The 17186-nt window shown below is 45.4% G+C and overlaps 1 long non-coding RNA gene across 1 annotated transcript in view; it reads left to right on the top strand.

Annotated features, from left to right (window-relative positions):
* The window catches only part of LOC118176341, a 258610-nt gene that overhangs the window by 54435 nt on the left and 186989 nt on the right, over nt 1-17186 (top strand). The window lies entirely within an intron of this gene.

Here is a 17186-nt window from a genome sequence, read left to right as displayed (position 1 = left end):
CACACGGCTCCTATTAGAAAGTTTTCTGTTCTTGATAGGAATATGAAGAATGATTAAAACTGGCTAAAAACAAGTCAGTTACATTAAAAAATAACAATGAAGCAATGCATATATTAAAATTAGACATGTAAATTATTCAGCAAATGATCTTAAATAATAAACACATTTGGGGAAGATATGAAATTAATGTAGTCCTTCCAAAAAGGAAAAACACAACACTAATTAAAAAAAATTGCTCAGCTCAGGGTTGCATTTGTTTCTCTTAACGGTTGTTGTGGCTGGAGTGGCAGCACATCAGAGCATCAGCCATAAACCATCGGTGAGGATCCCAGGGTCCCCTGCTACACAGACAAAATGACAGAGCCCACTGGTGCCCCGCTGCCAGTAGAGGACTGCCAACAGAAAGTGGGATTCGGATACAGTGGGGGATCTGCTATACACCGCCACAGACACGGCATGTGGTGGGAGAGTAAGCGTAGCTTTCAGCTGGGGGGAAGGAAGAGCAACCTCCCCTTCTCCCTGAGTGCTGCATGGCTGTGTTTGTGGTCATGTTTTCTTCTTTGCCTGGGTTTGAGAGATTAAGAACAATTATTCAGACTCCTGAGTGCCAACAAGCTAGCTGGGAGGAATAGCTTGGGTTGCCTGATGTACGGAAACCCCAGACACGTCCCCTGCACAAATAAACCCTACAAAATATGCAGTGAATTCAGTGCTATACAATGCCACTCAGCATGTACTGGTTTGTGAAGTCCTGATCACGAACTCCCCTTCATTTTTCTTGTAGCCCTGTGGCAAGAAGAAAGGCAGTGGGCTCAGCTGCTGGTGGCATTTGGCCTTGGTTCTACAGTGGGTTTGGCAGGGGGGAGTTAGACTGTGCTCACTGCAGCGTGTGTGCAGCCTTCTTACCCTCCAGATTTCTGAGCAACTCGGTAGAGACCTGAGGCCTCCGTGCAGAGTGTTCAGGTCTCATCTTACCTAAGGTTTCCAGCAGGAGAAGTCAAACATCTCACTCCAGCCTTGGGCGATGACTTAGATTGATGAAAGAAAATTAAAACTTTCAGCTCCCTGCCCTAGAGGGAGAATATAATGATCCAGACCAATCCCACTTACCACCTCAAAATTATTGTTATCTTTTTAAAGAAAGTCAATGATTTATGAGATATTTAGTAGGCAAAAACCTCTGCAAACACTGGGCTGGCTAGGTTATAAATGATCTGTACACAACCTGGGATTTTTCTGGCAATTCATATGCTGTCTATCCATGGCTAGTGCTTCTTTCTCCAAGTTGCAGGGTGTACAGAAATAAAAATGATTTGTTGTGCTTGGGTATAGCTTAGGCAGTGGTAATTACTGTATGGTAAGGTACTCCACTTAATCAATGGGCTAATGCACAATTCATTTGAGATTTTCTCATTTGCTCCAATATAAAGGAGAGAAAACCGAAACAGAGGTAACAAAACTGGCCACGAGGAAAAACATTCAAATTCATGACTGCAAACTCTCTGCATTACAAGCTGTACAAATGCAGACATACAGAAAACACAGAGGGGGGAAAAAAAGGAGGAAGACAAAGAATAAATAAATATGACAGTCCCTGGCCTGGAAATCCTTTAGTACTCACAGAAAAACCATGACTATGAGGAATACAGAGAGAGACAAGGAGTGCAAAGAAACAATGCAACATTAAAATCAGTGTAGCAGGCTTACTGACTTAAAAGCCTTATTGAGATACAAACTGATTCACTGTAGAACATGCAAGAAGACAACACAATTTGCAAAGCTAAAGCACTTTCCAGGGAAAGTAGAAGGTGGGATAGTGCTTAACTGTAAGTGTGACTTGGTGGGTTTTCCTTTGTGCTTTGAGAGGCTGTATGGGTAGTCAGGATTGCACCATGGCCTCAAGTTTTTTAGCTGCATCATGTGAAAAAGGCTTTCCCATAGGGATGGTGAGCCAAATTTGACAGAGGCAGAAGAAGGCACTTGGAAAAGTGAGGCAATTTGGCCAGACTTAGGACTACGTTCACCATTGCTACTCCACTGTTCTGCGTTTGGCAGTGTTTGCCCTTTACTCATTCTTCCAGACTGTGTGTTCCCAACTGCTGCTCTCAGCATCTATCAGTTCATGACCTTGGCTCCAAGCCGGAGGTGCTCAGTCTGTGCCTGTCAAGTTACCAGGTTCTTGGTATCGCTCCTGACCTATGTAAGTGTGCTCTCGTAGGGTTATAAGCAGCCTTGTTTGTAGGAACAGGTGGAGGTAGATTTCGTATTCCACATATGTGGGAACGAACAGAAGTCATGAAGCATATGTGTTGTTTTGGAAATGCAGGAAAGGGAGGCACAGAAGGCGCCTGTATTTTTGGCTCTTCAGAAAGTCAGACTGCTGCTTAGCCAATCTGGATCTTCAAAACAAGAAGTCCTTGTGGGAACTGTGGCTCTGCAGGAGTTTGATCAGCCCCCCCCCCCCAGTACAACAACTCAAAGCTTGTTTGTGACATGAGTGAAAGCAGTGAGCCCTGCTCATCTTCGAGTGGGTCAGTGCAGTACGTATGCTTTGTAAATGGAGGACTCAATAGGTTGGTCACGTAGGAGCTGAATAAAATACAGGTGTGCATTATATATCTTAACCTTGTAATGCTGATGGACAAGATTCTTCAAATGCTAAATGAATTTTTCTTTTGTGGCTATACAAGTGAAATTTAACACAGCTGTAGCTGGAAGTTGTGAAGACTCTGGGTCCTGCACCTGGGGCCCAACAACCCCAAACAGAGCTACAGGCTGAGAGATGTGTGGTTGGAAAGCTGCCTGTCAGAGAAGGACCTTGGAGTATTGGTTGATAGTCGGCTGAATATGAGCCGGCAGTGTGCTCAGGTGGCCAAGAAGGCCAGCAGCATCCTGGCTTGCATAAGAAACAGCGTGGCCAGCAGGTCCAGGGAAGTGATTGTCCCCCTGTACTCGGCTCTGGTGAGGCCGCACCTCGAGTACTGTGTTCAGTTTTGGGCCCCTTGCTACAAGAAGGACATGGAGGTGCTCGAGCGAGTCCAGAGAAGGGCTACGAAGCTGGTGAAGGGTCTGGAGAACAAGGCTTACGAGGAGTGGCTGAAGGAGCTGGGGCTGTTTAGCCTGGAGAAGAGGAGGCTCAGGGGTGACCTTATCGCTCTCTACAGGTACCTCAAGGGAAGCTGTAGCGAGGTGGGGGTTGGCCTGTTCTCCCATGTGCCTGGTGACAGGACGAGGGGGAATGGGCTGAAGTTGTGCCAGGGGAGGTTTAGGTTGGATGTTAGGAAGAACTTCTTTACCGAGAGGGTTGTTAGACACTGGAATAGGCTGCCCAGGGAAGTGGTGGAGTCACCATCCCTGGAGGTCTTTAAAAGACGTTTAGATGTAGAGCTTAGGGATATGGTTTAGTGGGGACTGTTAGTCTTAGGTTAGAGGTTGGACTCGATGATCTTGAGGTCTCTTCCAACTTAGAAATTCTGTGATTCTGTGATTCTGTGACTCCTGATAGTTATGTAGGAGTACTGTCAAAAGCCATAAAATAGGTTAGGTTGGTAGGAAGAAGTGCACTTTATTAGGTTGATACTGCTGGAAAAAAAAAAAATCAGGCTCCAAGATGGGTGTTTCTAGCAACAGTTTGGTTTGTGTGTCGTACCGACAGAGCTTGAGCGCCGAGTGAGTTCATGCAGAAGCTGGGGAAGCAGAGTCCCCTCCTTTTCCCTCTCACTGTGGAATACCTCTCAGTGTGGACAAAGCCAAAATGAAATGCTGTCGGGCCAGGACTTTGCTTTTTGGGGATCATCAGATGAAGTGTATTGGAGTGCAGGCTGTGCCCTATCTGGCAACTTGTGTGTGCTCTGTGTGCAGCCGGGTTGCATCGAAAATAACCCAATCTGCATCATTGTTGTATGAAAGGACAAACGTGAGCTGACAGGACATTTCTGGGAGTTTGCCTCTGTGCAAAACCCATGATGGCATTACAGCTCATCACAGGGGTACTCAGGCTACAGAAATGTGATTGTCTCCATGTCTGGGCGTATAACTCCACACACAGATGCGTGCTCAGTGCACCAACTGTGAAAATGAGAGATCCCTCTGAGGCTTTCAGGGACACGGGTACGACTTCCCAGCAATGTGCCGTGAACCAGGAAAGTTCAGCTCACAGCACACGCAGGGGAAATTGTGTGGAAATTTAGGAATTCTGCCCTTTGTTTTTCCTGTGGAAATGTCTCCCTTTGGGACCTCACCCCATGTTGCAGGTATCTAACCATAGGTACTCGGAGTTATTAACCTGCATGCCATAAGCACAAAACAACAGTTGTGTAGCCCAGCACAACATAAATCCAACTGGGCTTGTAAAAGCATTCGGGATTTAGGCCACAAGACTATGCTTTCTTTTTCCTGACTGCCCCGTTTTTGAGGTGTGTTCGCAAGGAGACAAGACTAGCACCTCATCAGTGATTCACTCCCTAACGAAATGGAAACTGGCATCAAGAAAGGAGAAAAAAATACTAGGGGAAAAAAAGGCAAGATGAATGCCTTTCTTTCTGAAAAGCATGCAGTGAAACAATGGGACTAAATGAGATACATTCCTGACAAAGATCTTTTCTGTTCTCTAAAGGCTTTTATTGTACCTAGAGTTATGTTTTATCTTAAAAAAGTGGTGTTCTTTATTTTATGTGAGCTTTCTCCCCCTCACCCTCTTTTCTACTTGCTGAGATTTAAGTAAGCTCTTGTAGTGCTGTATCTCTGATCAGGCTTAAAGATTTGGAAAGCCCTGAGTTTGCCAGGATAAAAAAGGCCTTAGTATCTAGACACTGATAGATCTGATTCATCACCTCAGGAGGACATTACCACACAGCCTGTGCCACAGATTGTCTTGATAACAAGCTCTGGATTTTTCTTGGCATGCACCTTCATTTAAAGGTCAAAGCTCTTCCGAAGAAAGAGGAATTGCAGGGTGAGAAAAAAAAAAGTGCTCACATTATCTTGACAAAGCCAAACCTAACTGAGGCCAGGGGATTTCAAGGGAGATCGGTGGGCCTGATTCTGGCTGAATGAGCGGTGCTTTGAGCTGCCCTGAGCACCGCAGGGGAAGCAGAGCAGGAGCACGGCACAGCAGGGCAGGGCAGTCTGTGTCCTGGGCTGGGCGTCCGGCTGGAGCAGGAGGACTCCTCATTTGTTCCCACCTGGGAACAAATGGCAGAACAGGGACATCTTGTAGTCCCTGCAAGACCCTGGCCATATGCACAACGAGAGGAGGACACCCCAGTTCAGGGGATCCTCAGACAAACTCTGGTTCTGCTTAGTGAAAATGAATGTCTCCAGCTTTTGACCAAAGAATTTTACTCTCTTATTTCTGTTTTTTGTTTTTGTTTTCTTTCTTACATAGCTAGGCAATAACCCACTGCATAAGATGTGCTAGACTTCATCTGCTCTTAATCAGGATACCTCCCTGGGTAGCAATTAAGCAGTGATGGCTGCCACTTAATGGGGATGGTAATTTTCACTTAATTGGGGTGTTTCTGGTGCCTTGAAGTTGTGTGGGTCTCTGTGCATTGTCTGTCTCGGGCTTTAAATTGCTCTTTAGCACTGAGACACAAGCAGTGCTTCCCCATCACCTTGTCCTGCCTGCTCACTTGGCCTTGCTGTAACAAGCGAGGTCCATCAATATCAACTGTTCTGCATATTCCAGTGGGCAGCCCATACTGTAGCCATGCCTTGCTCTCATTAGGACTTGCTTGGCCCCAGCGCACAGCTGCCCACATTTTGGCATTAAATTCACTAAGAACAGCAAATCAAAGACTCTTAGAAATTCTTACTGCTGATGGCTCTGTGCAACAGAATCGAATTTTAGCATTTAGCAGCACCAGTAAAGGCCAGCAAGAGGGCCCCAGCCCCAGGAGAACGGGATTTAGAGTAGATCTTATTCTTTTCTCCAGGCTGCCCTGTAATCTGCTCTTTGACACCAGCCTAATCTTTTTATCACTCTGCACTGAAATTTCATGATCTGGAAAATGATTCCACTGTGAAGCGAGCTGTGTGTGAATAACTGATTTGTTTTTGATTGTGAGAGTAGATCAGAAGGGAGCCAGGTTCACCATTTGACAGAGAATCAAAAAGCGAAAAAGCAGTTTGCCCTGTCATAACACATTTTTAAAAAGTCTTCTAAACATTGATTTAAAAATAAATAAAACTGAGGAGTAATACATGGTTTGAAGCTAAAAAAATGAAAAAAAAAAAATGTCACATGTTGACATTTTTAGAATTTTAAATTTGCATCACTGACAATATTCAAACCCCACTGCTTTCCTCAGCATTGCCTGCTAGCCTGTCTCGTTTCATTCTGAAGAGAAGAAAACTACCAGCAAATGGAAAACAATGATCTTTTCCCAGGTGTTGATTAAATGAAAAGCTTAGAAGGCACTCCCACAATGGGCAAATGAGCAAGTGTATTTCTTCAGTTGACATAATACCTGTAACAGGAAAAGGCTGTATGTTCTCTGTGTTGGACAGCACACAACATAGATTTGTAAGCGCTACAGAGCCTGCTGGAGATAATAGTTTTCGTAAGTAGATTCCATCAAGGCTCCCAGATATTTTCCATTTTAATCCTATCTGTAAAACATTGACTTTTCTAATCAATTGTGAAGGTAAATCCTCAGGATTTGCGAGATTATGTGTGAAATGCAATAGGGAGTACTTAAATATATCAGTAAATAAACAAACACATAAATCAAAAACTAGGGAGAGCGAGAGAAAGCAGCACTCAGTATCCTGGCTCCGATCCATGTTTATTATTTAACTTTAAAATGACAAATCAATGGCAAAATGGAATTAAGTAGCTGTGTAAGCACAGAAGTAATTTTCCCAGTGTATGAGATGCTCATGTTTTACATTACCCAGAACGCGGGACGCTTACTGAGCAAAGGCAGCACCTCGGCGAGAGCTGGAAGTGGAGCCGAGGCTGAAGGGAGCGCGGATGCCATCTGAGAAGTGGGACCCTGGGGACAAGTTTCTGATGGTAACAGCATGGACAGTAACGGGAAGGTGATGCATTTGGGTTCTTTGGAGAAAATGAAACTTGCTTTATGATTTGAAGGTAGAGCTGAGCAAGAACAGGGAAGACCTTGTCTAGAGGTCAAGGCTAACCCAGTCACAACTAGTAGGATGTTTAAGCATGAGTGATCTGCTAGTGGATACAGCTGTAACCCCAGGACTGACCTTGATTAGCTAATGTACGTGTTAGAAGGCATTAGTGTTTTGTCTTGTAGTGGGAATTGTGTGAAAGTGAGGCTGCTCAAGCGGAGAGCTGGAACACAGGCAGCATGTCAATCTGTTCAGATTTTGTGCTGTTCTCTGCCCCCTTTCAGAACATGCCTGTTTCAGCCATCACAGATTGACTGGGGGGAATTCCCGACCATGTTGTGGTGTAGCTGTATTTTACACTTCATTTAAAATCCATTTTTTCAAGATTGGTGAAACATCATCTGTGTGTATATTCAGGGGAAGTGGTATTAGGACCAAAGCAAGGAATTATTTAAGCAAGAAAATAATCTTGTTCTGTGATTGAGAAGGAGCTCCTGAGGGTAGAAGATAACAGAGATTAGGTAGATCACTGGTTAATAGTAAATCACTAGCTGCTACTCCAAAACAATATTCTGCGACTAAAAGCTCAGCGCACTATATGGAGAACTGAGAATGTGTGGAAATCAAAGGGAAACACTTACCAAATGTGCCAACCTCAAGCTGTACAGCTTACCACAGCACTCTTTTCCACAGGGTATAGTCTAATTCAACTTCAGTAGCAGTAGGGAAAATCTCAGTGTTCGTGAGCATTTCCTATGAAACAGTCCCAAGCAGCCACCAGATGCTATTCATAATGTTCAGTTTGCACATCTGTCCCAGCTGGGCTGCCTGGAGCCCAGCTCAGATTTGTTTAAGTTCAGCCTCAGCTTGGGAAGGTCTGGGGGTTGTTAAGATATAACACATTCCAAGTCTCACTGGACCTGCCTGTACCAGAAAACTGAATCAAATTTCAGACACTGAAGTATACCCAGATGAAAACACAAATGTCAGGGGTGTTTTTACTTGTCTGCCCCTTGCCAGGCCAAGCCCAAACGGTCCCCTACCTACATGTCAAAGGTGTTAAAAGTTTGCAGTATGGGAAAACTGCAGTTGAAAAAAAATACCTGTGAAACCCACCAAAAGTGACAAGTCATGAAATCGAGATTTCATCCCAAACAAAAGAATTTCTTGGGTCTGTCTTGCAAGAAATAGTAAGTGTTTTGAATAACCCCTGAACATGTCCCTGGAGATCAGGATGGCAAGAGGGCTGAGGGAGTGTTGCTTCTCCTCACCGGGTCCTCTGAGCACCCCTGGCCACTGTGCTTCAACTCATGTACATCATTCTCCCCCACAGTGTAAAAGTCAAACTACCTGGGACCCAAATTTTGCCCTCCCCAGATCCTGCAGCCAGTAAGTCCTGCTTGTGCCAGCTCCTGTGTGAGCTGCTATGAAGGAGCAAGGCAGGAATGCGGTGCGGTTCACAGCAGCCAAGGGCACAGGGGGCACACTTCTAAATGACGTGGAAAGGAAAGGAGACCAAGGAAGTATGTCCCTAAATCAGTGAAGAAATCTCAAAACGAAAAACATTCTACATCATGGGGTTTATGGCTGTTACAGAGCTCTGCTGACTTCTTCTTGGCATAGACACCAGAGAATGGTTTTATATAAGGAAAAAAAGAAAGCTGGGGAGTAATTGAGGGTTGGCTACTAAATCAGCATAAAGAGGCTTTCAAATGCGAGGGCCAACAAACCGCAGGAGCAGTGACTGCTTACTTCTGTGGTGTTAGGCAAGTGCTAGTGTTTTATACCTTAGCAGCAGTACCAGGAGGCTTTAAGAGCCTGCTTGGGCTGCATCAGGTATGTGTTTTGGGGTCTTTTGCTTCACCTCGTAGGCTAAGAAGTTGATTGCTCTGAAGTTGCATTTTCAACTTCTGCTCCACAGAGCGGGCGACTAGAAACTGTTGTACTTTTTCGCTCACAGGACCAAACAGCTGAAGCTACAGAGGAAACAGGAAATATCAAAGACCTTCAGTGAAGTCATGAGAGCTTGGCAATGCTGACCTTCTTTCCTCTATGATTTTATTTCAATTTTTATTTCAAATCTTTACTTTCTGTCTTCAGCAGTCACTTTGGTTGTTGAGGCTCTCGGGGATGTAGTTCAGGAGGTTCTGACCCCGGTTCAAGGAAGCTGTGTTTTACTGGCGGGTATCGCTTGGATGCAGAAGTAATGGTGATGGTGTTATAGATGCAGCTATTTAAGGATTTGAGGAATGCAAGGTTTGCAGGAAGATACAGTGTCTTTTATTAGCTGGTCTGATATGGTTGCAAAAGCAGCTTTAAGCACACAGCCTTTTGTCAAACCACTTCTTTCAGCCCAAAGACCGGGTAAGAACCGTGGGTGGCTCTGTCCCTGTGGGCTCTGGGGCCTGGGGTGAGTTGCTTCCCTCTCTTCTGGGGCTCAGTTTCCCACTTGTAACCCGTAACACAGCTGAATGCATTCAGAGCGCTGCGCAGGAGCGGTGCTTGGAGAATCTAAGGAGTATCACCTTGACAGCTCCTTGGCACAAACCTGAAATATCTTTTCTGTACTTCACGCACTCCTGCTCGGTGGGACACTCAGGAGGTTCAGAGGATCAGTGGTGTGATCTGGGCCGTGCTTTTCTAATTATTTGCTCGTGTTTTGATATGTTCCTGTTGTAACGGGTTTCTGAGTGAGGAGCTGAACACCAGAAAGGATTGCACCTTCCCTCTGGGCTCTGCTTGCCTAATCTCAGCGTGCACAGAGTGGTCCGGTGGCCATGGTTGTATGTGGAGGTGAACGTGCTGCTGCTGCCCAGTGCGGGGGTGAACTCATAGCACACTGCAGTCCTTGGTGCACAATGGCTGTGCCGAATGTCTGGCTGCCCTGTTCATTAATCATCTCTGCTGAAAAGCCCTTTTAATTACATTATGTTCAGAATCCATAAAATATAATTAAAATATGTAAATCTATTATATTATTTAATGAGTACACTGAGACCTGAAAGTTTAAATTAGATGTAAAACTGATACAGACCTATTGCTATTGATTACTCATATTAATAAATGATTGCAGCCTTGGACAGAGATTTTTTTCTCCGATCAGGTGGCAGTATCTTTTTTTTTTTAAGTTTGATCCATCAATTGTTACATTTCTGCAGTCTTTTAAAACTACTGTGGAGTAGTAACAAACAATTGTGTAACTTTTCTGTAACTAGTATTCATTCTCTATACTGATTTCTTCAAGTTCCATTCCCTTCTTTTGCTCTTTCATTGCAGGCAAGGCAAACTGCTTGCAGGACAGTTGAGGTAGCCCAAATAAACCCCAGTCCTTCCTCCAACATGTGCGCCACAGCCATTATTACATCAGACACACATTTTAGGATTAGCACCTCTTTCTGGGGGCATGGGATGTCATTTCGGTGGAGCTAGGGCCGTGAAACCTGGTAATGTAGAAGTTCTGAAAATTAGCTGAGATTTGAATCTTTTACACTGGGGGAGGAAGATAAAGAAATATGGGCTGGTGGCCCTGCACTGGGAAACAGAGATGTCTTTACTACATGGATATAGCTTGCTGGGTCTTTTGAAACAGCCATCATGGTGTAGAGCCATGCAGGAATTAATGTTTTGGGGGGAGGGGGGGGTGTTGTCTTATTACTGGCTGCTTTTCTTCTGTCTAAATACATTTTGCATCAAACGTACGTTGTGTTTGTTTCATGGTGAGGGCTTTTCCAGCAGAGTCTGTAAAACTGAGGCTGCTGCTTTCCTACGGAGGCTGCTCACCGGGCACTGCCCCAGCAGAGAGGGGAGGAATGACCTTGGACATCCCCCTGCCCGTCCAGCCACAGACCCCACATCTCCACGGAGCTGCTGACAGGAAAATCCAAAGGATATTGCACAACAGATTATAAGGATTTGAAACCAGAGCAAATGTCAGGCTGCTTGACAGCAAAATATAGCCCTTTAGCACAGCCACCTGTATTACCTTCCATTTTCTTGATTCGGCGAGATCACAGGCTTCAACCTCATTTAATACCCTTTCCCTGCATTTCCTTCCTGTAGGGCAGACATACATCTCCTCTCTCTTCACTGTGCTGCACGGCTCACCAGCCGCATGCCAAAACTTCCAAGGGAAATATTCAGGAGATGAGGAGTCATCAGCAGCAAAGCACCAATTTCATGTCAGGCAGTGTGTCAGTAATATGAGATAAAACAGCCCTTTAACCTGTTTAAAACCCTGATGCCTACTAGGCATTCAGATCAGCACTTCAGGCATGTTTTGTATTTTTGGACACCAAGGTCATATTCTTAAAGACAGGAATTTAAATGGCATACAAAAATATGCAGGCAGGGGTGCAAAGAGGTAATTGTGCGTATGAAATATGCAGTTGCAAACACCCACTGGGTAATTGTGTGCTCACAAGCATTCAGCTGCACCTGCAGGTTCCTGCTTTCCTTTCGGAACGACTTGTCTGTGCCCAGGCGTGCATGTTTGGCATGTTTCATCTCCGCACTTGAAGCTGTGGCCCTAAGCACCACGTTGCTGTTTAGCACAGATTTCAGCTTCTGATTTCAAAGCTGCTCTAATTAGTAACTTGCAGTTAGTGTACTCTACCAATTCTTAGCCCACTGGGATATTACCAGACTTTATTGTTTCTTTCTGTCTTTGTGGAACTTCTGTAAATCTTTTCTTTGATAGCCGCTAGGGTTTCAAAGCTGCCCACGTTGGAGCCAGAGGAGACTAATAATGATCTAATTAATGAAAGATGTTTTTCTCTGCATTGCTGTATTTTATCTCTTCCCCAAAGACTTGTTGGTGCAACCATACCCCAGGCACCAGCCAGATCCTTTTTTTTCCTCACGTATTAGAGAAATACACAGATATATCTGTATATATCCCATGTTGTTCTCACTCGAGTGTGTAAATCTTGAAAAATCTTCCCAAGTGTAACTTGGATTTAGGAAGTAGCTTTGTTATTCCCAGCAGGTTTTTCTTCCAGCTAAGATTTGTTTCTCTAGCTCAAACCACAAAGCCACTTTAACTCTCCCTAAAAGACTTCAGTCTGTGTAAGCTGCAGTGTAGGACATACTTATTATCCCCCAGTGGGTATTCATTGCCCCTCTCCTCCTGCCTTTTCAATTTCACTTTCTTTTTATTAATTAATGAGCTCCCTTAATTATTTATAGAAGCCTTAAAATGCATCAAGGTTGGATTCCACAGCCTCTTCCTTGTCACATTGCGCTGTTTTGCCACAGGAAGGACACAAATTCCTGCCCAAAGGCACAGAGAGCGTTAGCAGCTTTAATTGGGTGCGCAGTACCATGTCGTTATGCACTGGGGTGCAAAGTGAGTTCCTGCTGGGCGCTGAAGATCGGTGAGTCTGGCTGCACAGCTGCTCAGGGCCAAATAGCGCTGGGCAGGGCCCTGACCATCCTGTTGCTTTAGGCAGGTGCATGCAGGAAAAGCTCAGCATTTCCCATCTGCGTTACAGATCTGTTCCCTCATCTGCCCAGACAGGCTGTGTCATGGTGAATGAACTGGCTGCAGGAGAGGCAATACAGCAGCAGCATTTTTCTTCCCTTTTTACTCCTACCTGATCCCTTTCTAGGTTTCTCACTTCTTCATCACAGGGTCAACACTGGGACTGGTTTTTTAACTCCTCCTTTGGCAGAGCTGTTTCACACACACCTTGGAACCCAACCCTTCCATCTAGCTTTACCGTCACCAAAGCTTTCCCTTCCCAGTCCTGGCTCAGAGCTACCAAATCAGTCCCCACAGATACCTGCAGTGACACGTCTGATCCCATCCAGATGTGGAGGTGCTGGGGGGTGTGGGAGGAGGCACAGGGAGCATGAAGGAAGCAGAAGAGATCACTTCAGTGGCAGAAGTTCAAGCTGGCAGGCAAGTTGTGTCACTTCATGGTGCTTTATGACCTTGAGACACCGCCTCAATAAATTGTGCCAAGTAATTAAAAACATAGTTTAGAACTTACCTGGCATGTCAGAGCACTGGATGTGCACTGGTGATGCCTTTCTGTTTTCCTTCCCTGTCCCCCCGTGATGCTGGGCTCCAGTGGAGTTAAACCACCTACTGACTGCAAAAACTCCAGCAATTAATGGCTTGCTGCCAGCCACTTAAATAGAAAGAAGCTGATCGAGCCCAGTGAGCTATCTGCAGGTGCCCTGGAGCCTCCTGCTGTACATTGAATGGCCTCCTCTGACACTGCAAGCAAAACCACAAGTTCTCCTGCAGCATAAATATTTCCTTGCTGGTTTAAATAGAAAGCAGATGTGTCTCATTTACTTGTGACCCAGAACACTGAGACCAGTAGCAGGGAAAGAAGACGATGGCAAGATATGGGGCACTTCAGAAAAAAATACAGACAATGGTAGAACTCAGATGGAAGTGTCCAGATCAGGGGCTTCCTTTCCTTGTTTGATAGATTTTTAGAAAATAGATTTTCTTTGGTGGTAACAGGAAAAACCTTGCCAGTTTACACAGACCATCTGTCCCCATCCTCTGGGCCAGCACAGGGTGCACTACAGCTGAGTTGCCCTGTCAGTGTGTGGAGCCCCAGCTGCCACGGTCATCTTTTTGTTGGTGCTATGGTAGTGAGACCAGGGTGTGAAAATCAGGAAAGAGGACTCGCTGCCCCCAGGAGAGGCATTCTTGGTAAGAAGGGTGGAAGGAAAAGGAGGAAGAAAGCTGTTTCATTTGACGCTGAGGTGCAGGCAGATTCAAGTGATTTAGTCTGGGACAGAGCTTGACTGTGCCTGTGCTTCTGGTGAGTTCAATCCATAGCATCCTTTAAGCACAAAAGACAACATGAACCCAGAAACTGAATAATCCAGGTGTTAGGTCTCTGACCTGGACTCGAGGTGTTTGGGATGTGAGCAGCAGGTTCGCAGCACTCTGCCTGCTCCCTGGGGAAAGCTGATCCAGAGCTGTCAGACACCAGATCTGTGGGAAGGACCAGAACAGTGCTTAGCAGTGCCTTGGTGTCAGGATGTGGCCTTCTGTGTCGCAGTGAGAGGCAGTGAAATAAAAGAGGCTGCGCTCCTCAGTGGGGCGGTTTTTGATGGATGAAGGTGCTTTCTGTATTTCTCTTGTGCTTGTTTGGAAGGGAAAGAGTACAGAGCGTGGCATCTCCATCTCACCATTCAGTTACTTGGCAGAAGGTCTCACTGGTTTCCTTTTACAAAAAAAAAACAAGTCAGGGAGGATATTCTCACCTTTCTTTAAGCTGTGCTGGAGCCCCTTGCCACCAGCTGTTTCTGTATTGTTACCCACCCCAGCCATTTTGGGGGCTGCAGCAAAGCTTATTTCTGCTGGTTGCCACCCTGCTGGCAGGTAATCGCCTGAGCACAAAAACAGTCACGCAACAAAAAACCCAAAGAGCTAATTAATTTTTAATTTGTGTCATTTAAAAATCCATTGCATCTTCTTGCAGCTGAGTTCTAAAGTGTGTCATTTCCTCAGACAGGGGGGCAGCCTTTCCAGTTTTGGGTGGAAGACAGAGCTCTCTTAACCCAGCGCCATGCTGGGTAGAACCTAGTGCAGCCCATCTGGATCAGATTAAATTTGTCTTAATTCTTTTTTTTTTTTTTTTTTTTTGGCAAGAGCTTTGGTACTTCATTTATTAAAACATAAACTTGACTCCATGCTGTAATTGCCCAGCTTGACAATAATAAATCTTATATCTTATAAGCAGGTTTTGCTGTTTGTGTGCTTGAAGTAATGATTTACGTTCATTCACACAAAACTTTAGAGCCATAGTTTGTTTTTACAGCTACGTATGCGGACATCAGAGCAACAAACTGAGGAAGTGGCGTGTTCCCCTCTGGTGCCTGTTCCAGTGGGAGAAAGCAGCCTGTGCCACCTACCCATGAAGGTGCTGTGCAGTGTGCTGGAGTCAGGTGGAGGCAGGAGGTGTTACGTGACCTGTTATGGAAGGCTGTGGTATGGTTTTCTTTGTGCCATAATTTTCATGGGTATTTAGAGTTTGAGCTGATACTTCTCGTGTCTGGTTGGTGATCAGTGAGCTGTTAGTCTGGAAAGTCAGAGCAGAATCTATGCAGAATCTATTGCAAGTAAGTCATTGTCTGCACAGTTTGAAGCAAAATGAGACCCTTATTTTGGATGGGAGTTAGGCGAGTAACATGTACCAGAGAATTAACATAACTTCCTTCCCCAGCTTCATGCAAATATGACAATTAGGCTGGGGCTATGTTACTTTTTTTGGCTGTCTGAGTGTAGTTGTCTGCACTGCACAGCCTGAGGTGTTATGTCAATAATTCCTGTAGTACTGGGCTCGAATTCAGGGCTGTTCCCACTGCTGGGCCCAGGTTCCCTGCCAGCTGATACAGCTTGCCTGGCTCTGGGGATACACAGGCAGCACCGAGCCTGGAGCTACCGTGCTCATATAGACACGCTGATAGTGCCTGGCTGGGACATGAACAGAATAAACACAGGAATAGCTCTCAGTGAGGACTAGCTGCTTAGCCTAGCTTGGGGAAAGAAAATAAATGCCTTTACTGTGCCACTAGGAACAAGAAAAAATTGCTCCAGGGGGACAGAGCTAGCTTCTACAATTCTACCTTCTATGATTCTACCTTCTATGATTCTACCTTCTACCTTCTGTGATTCTAAATTTGGAACTTCCTATTTCATTTTGCCAGTTCTGCTGGTTCTGGGCCCGTGTTATCTACAGGGTCTCAAACAGAGGACAGGGATACAGGACACAGCTACAGGAGCACTGGGCACACACTGGGTTCATTCCTCTCTGCTCGTATGACCAAAGGAGCTATCGACCTTTTCCTGGGATTTCTTCCTGGTTATTCCAAAGGTATTACGACCACAGTGAAGGCAACGAACATCCCAGAGGCTCTGCTCCATTCACAAGTTCCTGGCAATTCTCAGTGGCACAGCAGGGCTGCTAGTCCACCGGCGTGCCCAATAACCAGCAGCAACCCGCAGACTGTCTGCCACGGCTGGGTGAGATCATTAGGGATGCACTTCAAGTGTTCATGAGCACGGAGCTGCCGCTGTGGGGAAGCCTTGAGCCTGAGAGCTGCAAATCTGTTACTGTGTGTGCCTGATGGCTGTCTCACCCTCTCTCTTACTGCTGTGTTTGTAATGCTAGATATGAAAAATTAGCAAGCCTCCCTTCATGCAAACAGTGGGAGGAAGCCTGCCCCTCCTGATTTATGCAATATGAGGAGCAAAAGCAGAATGTCACGTTGGCAACAGGACAGGGCTTTCGTGTGCTTTCCTGCTTGAGTCAGTGCATTTCACTGGTGTCACAGATTGATATCAGAGAGGGTTGGATCTGTTTGGGTTTGTGTTATAGGTCAGATGGGTCCTCCAGCCGTACCTCCAAGGTGAAATACTGCGTTACATATCTCAGGATTTCTTTGATCCTCCCTCCCTCGGATAATGCTTTACGTATTGCTGATTCAGGCCAGTGAAGTCGTAGGGATGGTAGGTGCTCCAGACAGATCAGTATTTGTCTCTTTACTGCCCAAATCCTGGCCAAATACATGCAGGACAGAGCGTAAGGCGGGGGGGTTGCTGGCTGCTCCCCAGCCCTGCCTGGAGGTGGCCAGCCCTGGAGCAGCACTTTACAGCTGATGTCTTTTGTTCAGGAAGACAGGATGTTTGTTTAAAGAGGAGCAAGCACGATAACACTTCAAAGTCAAGTAAATCCTTTCAGTGGGAAGCAGGAATATGACACTGACAGCATCAGTGTGAGGCTCCAAAAGCAACCACAGCAATATGCCTCAAAATCTGAGCAGCTGACATCCATCTGAGCAGCTGAAGGGAGCTGTTGTCCAAACCCACCCTCTGCAGCCCATCTTTTCCTCTCTCCCAGCTGCAGACCCCAAAGATGACAGTAACATTTCCTGCAGACCTGTACTTATGACTCAGATCTTGAAGTCAAATTGAAGAAAGAGAAAGAAAGAAAGAAAGAAAGAAAGAAAGAAAGAAAGAAAGAAAGAAAGAAAGAAAGAAAGAAAGAAAGAAAGAAAGAAAAGAAAGAAAGAGAAAGAAAGAAAGAAAAAGAAAGAAAGAAAGAAAGAAAGAAAGAAAGAAAGAAAGAAAGAAA

This window comes from Oxyura jamaicensis, chromosome 19, assembly GCF_011077185.1.
Source record: "Oxyura jamaicensis isolate SHBP4307 breed ruddy duck chromosome 19, BPBGC_Ojam_1.0, whole genome shotgun sequence".
Lineage (NCBI taxonomy): Eukaryota > Metazoa > Chordata > Aves > Anseriformes > Anatidae > Oxyura > Oxyura jamaicensis.
Note: the sequence above shows the minus strand (reverse complement) of the source record. Positions and strands in the feature narration are given on the sequence as shown.